This window comes from Solanum tuberosum, unplaced genomic scaffold (genome assembly GCF_000226075.1).
Source record: "Solanum tuberosum cultivar DM 1-3 516 R44 unplaced genomic scaffold, SolTub_3.0 scf00511, whole genome shotgun sequence".
Lineage (NCBI taxonomy): Eukaryota > Viridiplantae > Streptophyta > Magnoliopsida > Solanales > Solanaceae > Solanum > Solanum tuberosum.
Genome location: NW_006239438.1, coordinates 70,122 through 79,676, shown reverse-complemented (window position 1 = coordinate 79,676; position 9,555 = coordinate 70,122). Strand labels below are relative to the sequence as shown.

Here is a 9,555-nt window from a genome sequence, read left to right as displayed (position 1 = left end):
CCCAAATTTGAAATAAAATATATAAACATTGAAATCTATAAACAAACTAAAAATATATTACTCCCTCTGTCCCATTTTATATGACTCACTTTCCTTTTTAGTTCAGTCCCAAAAAGAAATGACACATTTCCATATTAAGTAACAATTTCACTATGAAATGTCTATTTTACCCTTAATGAAATGATTTACAACCACACAAATTTCTATCATTCATTTTGGACCACAAGTTTTAAAAGTCTTCCTTTCTTTCTTAAACTCCGTGCCGAGTCAAACTATCTCATATAAAATGGGACAGAGGGAGTAACAAAGTGGATTATAAATAATATTTTTTTCTAAAACATAAAGTGATAGCTTTTTGAAATTTTGGGAAGTGTAAAAACTACTTTTGAACTGATAGCTTACTTTTTAGAAAGTTGAAAAAGTGGGGCCCAACGCGTGTTGAACAAAGCTTTCAACTTATATGGTTTATATTGCCACGTAAGCCGAAAATTGGTAAAAAATTAACCAAAAAATAAGTTCGGGGGGTAATAGGACCTTAGTAAAGGTTAGGTGTGTCTCAGAGATTTTGGGCATAGGCTGGGGGTACTTATGTATTTTCCCATGAGATTTATGTAAATTTCTCAAATAAAAAATATTGCTTCTCTGGTCGCTCATTTCCTTTCACTTCTAAGTAATTTGTCTGCTTCCTAGAAAGAGGTAATATGGTTATTTTGTACTTTTTTTCGTTTTAACTTATTTGCCTTATTTTTTCTTTTTTCAATATGTTAGACATTTCTTAATATAGTCCTTCATCACACGACTCTCAAATTCATCATGTAATAAATTTCGAAAAATAAAGTCAAAGTATTTAATTATTTGGGGAAAATGCATAAGTACCCCCAGTCTATGCCCAAAATCTCTGAGACGCACCTAACCTTTACTAAGGTCCTATTACCCCTCCGAACTTATTTTATATATAATTTTCTACCTCTTTTCGGTCTACGTGGCACTATCTTGTGGGCCCAGCACGTGTTGACAGTTTTTTCAAGGATAGTGCCACGTAGGCCTAAAAGGGATAGAAAATTATATATAAAATAAGTTCGGGGGGAGGGGGGGGGGAGATAGGACCTTAGTAAAAGTTAGGTGTGTCTCAGAGATTTTGGACATAGGCTGAGGGGTACTTATGCATTTCCCCAATTATTTGCCCCATACTTTGAGTTGCTTCCACCATATGTCCTTTGCTTGAAACCACACAAATATATTGACTAAGGGTGTGTTTGGTATGAAGGAAAATGTATTCTTAGAAAATGCTTTCGGGAAATCAATACATTTTTTATTTATTTTTTCATGTTTGGTTGGTGCGTAGAAAATATTTTTCGAAATGACTTTTTGGTGTTTGATTTATGAACGACAAAGGGTCATATTTGCCTTTGTACTCTTAGAAAATGATTATATTTGCCCTTCGTCATATTTTTTTGATATATTTGTCCCTCCCATCCAAAATTTTAGATACATATTTAACAGTTAAGTCTTATGTCCTCACTTTTAGTATCATATGTGGATATATATATATATATATATATATATATANNTATATATATATATTTATTTAAATTTTTCTTCTAATTTAATTATTATATCCAACCCAATATTATACCCACCCATTTATCCCACAAAATTCAACTCCTAATACTTAATTTCATTATGACTTACCCTAGGAGAAAATCACGTTCTTTAACCGAGAGTTCCTTTATTTACAGAAACTGGGTCTGCTTTGGTAACCAAAGAAATGGAGAAAGAACTTTCAATTGTTCTCTCACAGGTTGTTCCTTTTATTTTGAAATTCTGGGATTCTTGTTTTCAATTGATGAAGAGTTGATTGATTGAAAAGTCCCTACTTTTAGGTTTATACAGAAATTAAGCGGTGGATCAAGGAATATGACCGATGACAATTTTGTAAGAATTTTCCTATGTGTGTCTCTTGGTTGTGAAAATATGATTTTGTTTGGGAATATCTCAGGGTACATTGTTTGTTTGTTTGAGAGAGTAAAAAATGCTTGACTTGTCACCCCTCTGTTTTCCTCTTCCTCGAGTTCATGATGATGGTGATGGGAAGGACAACAGTTTGGGTAGAAGGACATATTCCATATGTATATCCAAGTCGCAACAGGAATTACTAAATAAGCATTAGGAATTGAGTTTGTGGGTTAAATTGAATGAGTATAAATTATAATAATTAAATTAGGAGAAATTTTTAATAGAAAAAGTAAATATATTCATGTAGGCATTCCATGTAGGCGCCACATATGATACTAAAAGTGAAGATATGAGATTTAACTGTTCAAGGGTAAATATGTACCTAAAGTTGGATGAGAGGGGCAAATATATCAAAAAAATATGATAGAAGGGCAAATATAACCAAATATCTTTTATTTTTACTAAAGAGTAGAAAATAATTTTTGAATTGAAATTGAAAATATTTTTTAAAAATAAACTTAATTTTTTTTGGGTGGGGGGTAGGGGTGTTATGGGGTAAAAAATAAAGGGGGAGTGGGGGCTGATGTTGAGGGGGGAGGGGGTCACTGGTAGGGGTGGGGTGAAGAAAAAAAAATTTGAAACTGGAAATATTTTAAAAAGAAATTTTAATTTTTTTCAGGAGTGATTTTGCCCTTTTGGTTAAAAAATAAATTAATGTACCCTTTTGAATTTTTTGGCAATTTTTTTTTGCCCTTTTGACTTCGAAATCAAATAAATTAGGCCATTTGATCCTAGCTAGGGTTAAGTTAAATATTTGACCTAAGTATCACCTATAAGTGATTCTATTGAATGGGATGAAGAGAAAATTTAACTAAATATATAGTTTGAGTTTAAACTTAAAAGTCAAAAGGCATTCCACCTTTGACTTGTGGAAATTGTATTAATTCTCTTAGTTTAAAATTTATATGTATTGACGATGTAAAAAATATGATAAGCATTAATTGATAATGTAACGTAATAAAAAATATATGTAACATGTTAAAGGGTAATCCTGTTAAGTAATTTTAAAGGACACTTCAATGGACCAGGGGGAGATATCATAAGTTAAGTTTAAATTATTTGATTAAATTGACTTTTATCCCTCTTCAAATGAGAACTAAAAATGTAGAGAATTTGTTTAGATGTTGTATAAGTTGATGTTTGGTCATGAAAATTAAATTGAATGGGTTATACAGGTGGGTTAAGTGGATATGGGTGGGTTTTTAAAATTTGAGTTTAATTAATTGATAAAATCATGTCCCTAAGTAGGATTGCACCATGTGTACCAAATAAGTGTTCCGTCATAGTGAGGGGTAAATGTGCACTGCTTTTTGGACGGCAGGAGCACTAATGAACGAAAAGTATGACAGAGGTATTTATATACCATTTGCGACAGTTCGAAGGTATATTTGTTCTTTTTCCCAATAATAAATCTAAATTAAAGTAAATCTTAAAAATGGGCTAGAATTAAGCTAATATTGAGCTAAAATCAAAATCTAATATGAAATTATCTTATATCCGACCCTCAACATTTTGAGCGAATTGGACACGCCATCACTTTTTGAGCCATATTTGACACCCCCAAGTATAACCATCAAGGGTGGCGATATATGAAAAAACAAATCACTTTCAAGAGAGAATTATAATTTTTTTTTCTTTTTGTAATTTTTATTATTCACATATTTTGCACATATACTAAATATTTAACAACAGCTTAGGCTATGATTTTGGACATTGTTACATCACACTTACATTAACACAAGAAACAATAAACTACATTATTTATTTCTTAAAATATAATTAATATAAAATATATTTAGTTGTTTTCTAATGGTACTAAAACATTTTTACGGTATTCAGCCAAACCCCACAATGGAAATATATTTCTATATGCTGCATAGTGCAACATGCAATTCTTCATTACAGCTCCAGTTATTTCCTGCACATATTTATGAAGTGAAACCATAGTCATATAAAAGCAATATTTTGATAAAACTGGTTTCAGAAATCTCTCTTCTTTTAGAAATTGTTTTGCCAGTTTGAAAGGGCTTGTTTCTTTATATTAACTAATCAAGGAAAAAAATCTCAAACATGTCATCGAACTTTCAAAAATGGCTCAGTCATGTCATCGGTTAATAGTTGGGTTTATTCAAGTCATCACCGTGACCAAAAGTCCACATTCGTGTCAGACACTCTTTACTGAAAGTTCGATAGCATATTTGAGCTTTTTCCATTAAACAATATCAATCAAATATGACCAGATTGTTGAGTCGACTATATGAATCATCTAGGTTCCCTTCGTTTAACTCCTGCCTATTTCATTCCAATACTTAACAGGTTGTTCTTTTAACGGTCGAAGAATCTTCTCCTTTGTTTTACTTGTAATTTACAGAATAATTACCTGTTGTGGGAAGTCACCATCTTCCATCTGAGAATTAATCAAAAGCCTTGCCGCACGGTGGAGGGGTCTTGGATCTCTATCAACCTGTCCAAGTAGGAGAGTTGGTAAAGAACTCTTTTAAAGAAAACAATACTATGATTGCGGAAGAAATTACAGCATTTACTAATGGCAAATTAAAATACATAAACAGAGTGCATATTTAGCCACCTCAACTTGGTCTCAACCGGAAACTAAACACTCCAATTCGTTTTCATTGTGACTCATGGACACCCGACACTGACGTGGCACATAAATTTTGGAGGTGTCTAGATGATCATTTTGTAAGTTGAAGTGTTCAACTGACACAGTGGAAACGAGTTGAAGTGCCTAGATGTGCACTCTCAAAGTTGTAGTGCTTAATTGTCAATTGAGAGCAAGTTTGAGTGATGTTTATGTATTATGCTTTTACTAATAGTAACAAGGAATTAATTAACCTGGCCAGAGTGAATCAATCCCATCAAAGCCCATGCAGTTTGTACAAGATTTGAGTGTTCTGTTTCAAGCTCTCTATATACCTGTTTGAAAAAATACAAGGCTAAGTCACAGTTATCTTTTCCAGTCATCTTTGTACTTCATCCTCTTCTTTAAGGGTAAAAATGCATGTCAACAGAAAACTTGACTTAAATTATTCAGTATTGGAATGAAACGGTTCCAAATGGAGTAGGATGCATGTGCAAAGTTCATATAACCTATTATGTTGCATGCACTCTCCAAAAATGTTGTTGCAGATCGTCCAAAAATGCACAACTTTTGGAGGATCCGACATGCACCAAGTGACATTCTGAGAAACATAGCATATAACTGACCTCAACAATGCACAAATTGAGACATTGGTGTAGTTATTGTTCTTTTACATTACCTTGTCAGGACAAGAATAGTAGCTTTCTCCCCAACCACCATCAGACCTTTGTCTTTGTAACAGAAATTCAACGCCTTTACGAACAGCTGCAGAGTTGCTGTAACTCTTGCGTGCTGCAGCAAGCCCTCCAAGAGCAAACCAGGAAGCATATGTGAAGCACACACCCCAGCAGCCATACCTGTTGACATAATTAATCATATCATATGTATTGATAAAGCAGAAAGTTCAAGGACTCACAAGAGAAATATCATTTACCATGAACCATCAGGCTTCTGTACATCTTCAACATATTTAACAGCATTATCAATGAAATTATCAACCTCTGTGGTTCGGTGTCCAGGGTATAGCTTCTTAAAATGAACAAGTGCTTGTATTGATGAGCCAGTGCACTCAACATACCTAGATTGACATGTAATCAGTGTAAAGCTTTAAAATGGAGTCTAACAATGGGGAAAAGGCTTACGGGAAATAGAGAAACTAGAGAAAAAATCTTACTCATGCTCAATGACGACGTCCTCAAATATTTCAGTAGGATTGAGCAACTGTCAGTGAACATAACAGAACAAGAAAGTTTAATATTCAGGGTTTGGATGACTATAGAAGAAGTTGACTGTTGTTAACAACCATTAAATGAAGCAAATCGATAAAATTCCTACATTGTGAATCTCAAACTAAAACAATTATTTTACTTACCTCCAAATACTCTGAGGCACCTGCAGGCTCCCAAGCTGTTAAACCGCCATTTTTGCTCTGCAATTTTATTTAAAATGGATCTCGATATAACTAGAAATGAGCCAAATGACAAGTGACTAAATTTAGAAAAGATGAATTTATAACACACGTAGTCATGTATTGGATTCTCTATTCAGTGTAAGATATAAGTTTATCTTGGAAATTTTGTACAAGCAGCAGACAACTTCAGATTCAATGACCAATGATTTCAAGACATGTACATTTCTCATTTTTTTACCTGTAAGGAAAGAATAACGTTCACCGAGTCATACAGTCGTGCAGGTTCCATTGCCTCACCAACTAATTCAGAAGGCATTGTAGAGAAGAGAAGGCAGCACTAGAGAAACAGAATTAACAAGTTATCAGGCAAATCTACTAGCATTATCATCTTACTACTATTCAGTAATCACAAGAAGTTTGAATCTTATTGCATAGAATAGTTAGATACCCTTAATGCTTCGGCAGTGGTATCAGATGCTTGCCATCCATAATCTTGGTCTGAAAAAGTCCACGATCCTTTTGAGATATGCCGATACATCCCTCTAAAATCACCAGAAGGATTGTCCTTCACCTAGCAAAAAGTCACTTATATTAATAAGGTCCATATTTTGAAAGAGCAGCTATGCTCATGATTTAACATCCAACCTGAGATTTGTTTATGAAGTCGTGTCCTTTTCTAAGAGTATCTGATATCTCGTCATTCATCTCACTGGCCAATAGTGCTTGAATAGCAAAACTAGTATCCCATGCTTGGCTACCGATATTCTGCAATTCAACAACAAAACTCCCCAATTTCAGTAACTACTGTTTGCATCACTTCACATTAGGAAAAGGAGCTAGCTTTTTATTTTACAAACATGTATTAAGTGTAAAAGAGATCCTATTTCTTAAATCACTGTGGCTTGTGGAATAGTATAATGTCATTGCTTACAGAAAATAATTTATATCTACCAACCTGCATTTTCATTCCATCTTCAGCTACCCAGAAATAATCTGGAACCCGAGCAAGACGTTTTTTTGAAATAACTGCCATTTGGATCCTCAACCCAACAAGCAAGCATACACAATACCTACACCATCCACGTGTAACATAAGTGTCAAACGATTGAAGTTGTTAAGAAAATGCAGGTATTTTGTAATCTATCAAAAATGAAAAAGTTGTCATACTTTATTAACACATTGAATGGTGATGTATCGGCTATTCTCGTCTTCATAATGTATATGTTTCATGGTAACTTCAAGAGCTTTATTTCTCAGCTTGTTGAAAGGCCAATGAGTCAATAGAGGCTCGGAAAATAAGTAGAGACTGTCCCACATCAAATCCTGAACCAGTGGATGAGGGTAATAGAGATCCTCCTGCAGCAACAAGTTTGTGTTTGATCATTTGTAGAAAATAGTATGATATCTATACTAATAACTTCAACACTGGGGACTGATTTGATCAGTAGACAAAGTTTTAGAGAGAGAAACTCTATTGAAAATTATGTCGAGATTATTTTTCTAATATTAGTAATCAAACGACCCTTGATAGTCATACCTTTGCACATAAATGGCATACTCCTTTCCAGTTGATTTCATTGTATGGTTGATCATATAACTCTTCCCTCAATTGCAAAATGAGAGGTGTGATTGGACCAACAAATCTCTTACCATAGAGATAAGACATTGGCATGTAGACCATTCGACTGTAACACCACGTTTTTGCTGCATTTAAATTAAGAGACAAAATACTTGGAAGATCAATATATCGACACTAACAGAGAATGGAATCAACCAGAAAACATTGCATAGCCAATCCTTAAAATTAATATTTACAACAAAATGAACTGACAATTTTAGGATGTGTATGCGTAAGCAGTAAAAAAAATGGCCTACCTGGATGCATGGGAAGAAAAGAAGGAAGAATCCAAAACTCAGGAGGCATTGGATTGGTTCCTAACCACTCAAAAGCTCCAAGAATCTGAATGAAAAGAAGGAAGATTTGTCAGCAACAAGAAGGCATTAACATGACACTACAAGGTTTAGTACTTCACAAAGGAGTGATATAATTTAACGAGTGTAACACTTGCCCCTATAGCAGTTATTGCAGTTATCATGTTGTATTTACACTTTTTATCTGCATTAGTAGTTCCAATTCAGTTGCTTTACTTGTAATTGATTATTGTACTTGTATGGCTGGGTTAGTTTCTGGTTCCTAGTTTTATACTAGAGGAGCTTGTGAATCCTGTGATACACATGTACCAGGTGAAATATCCTTAAGGATAGTGTCTTTCGCAGAATCAGGTCATCTAAATGATAACGTCAATTAACCAACCATCCACAATAAATGCAGAGGAATGTATGTAGTAAATAACCAATAAGTTCAACAAGCCTAATGTTTTCGACACTAGGATATAAGCAAACTACTAAATTTTGAACTGTAAATTCAAAAATGTAATGTGTTCAATGATAAGAATCTAACTGTTGAACCCATCAAACTCAAAACAGATTAATAAACATTACACATTGATAGTGTAAAAATTTTGTACACTACCAGTGTATATAACTTAAATCCTACTATAGTATATATTCTTCTAAAAGGTTATTAGGGTAACTAATCATACCGAGAGCCATGTTTTCCCCCAAGAAGGAATTGCAGTAACGCTACCATGATCAAGAATCCATTTCCTTGCTCTAGCACATGCGTTGCTTTCGCCACCATCTGGTCCTTCTCCAAGGATCCTCATGCAAATGTAACTCAGAGCTGTACAAAACATTGTACTGTGACCTTCTATATGCAACCCCCATCCACCATCTTCATTCTGAATAATACAGAATACCATCAGTAATTCAGAGCTTTTATTTGCACTAATAGAGTCTATTGTCTAAAGTAAAAGAAAATGGACAAATACCTATGTAGCCCCTCAAACTTAGCATGTTTAGTTGCAGCTATCTATTTAAAACTTTGATAAAAAAAATTTGTAATCATTGTGAATTTCATAGTGTTTTCTTTGGTTGATATTTTAGTTGATGAATGAGATTTACGACCGGTAATTTGTAGTTGAATTTGACACTTGAACTTTAGAGATTATTAACCAGTGAAAGCAAAATAGAACTATGTTTATATTTTTTTTAAGGCATAATACATAAATATGCATTTTAACTTGGCATGACACTTAAACTTGTATAAAATCAAACAAGTAGACACACGCATCCTACGTGACATAATACATGTAGGACGCCACACATTAGTTCAGGTGTATGTCATGTGAATTGCCACGTAGAATTGTTAGCATGATAGACAACTAAATGATTGTATATATTAATGTAATTATATAGTGATATAAATTAGCATGATCATATACATTTGTTGTAGAATCATATGAATAAATATTGTGATAGAATAGCTGATTTGGAGGGATAGCAAGGCAGATTTAGAGGGATTCAATGGCAGATTTGTATAGATAGAATAGATGATCTTTAGGGATAGGAATGGCGGATCTTTAGGGATGTGTAATCTTTATTTTCTCTATATAATGGAAAGACTCTC

The 9,555-nt window shown here is 33.7% G+C and overlaps 1 pseudogene; it reads right to left on the bottom strand.

The window, feature by feature from the left end:
- Positions 1 to 3,698: 3,698 nt before the first annotated feature.
- LOC102592208 (beta-amyrin synthase-like) overlaps positions 3,699 to 9,555 on the bottom strand; it is a 10,802-nt pseudogene continuing 4,945 nt past the window's right edge.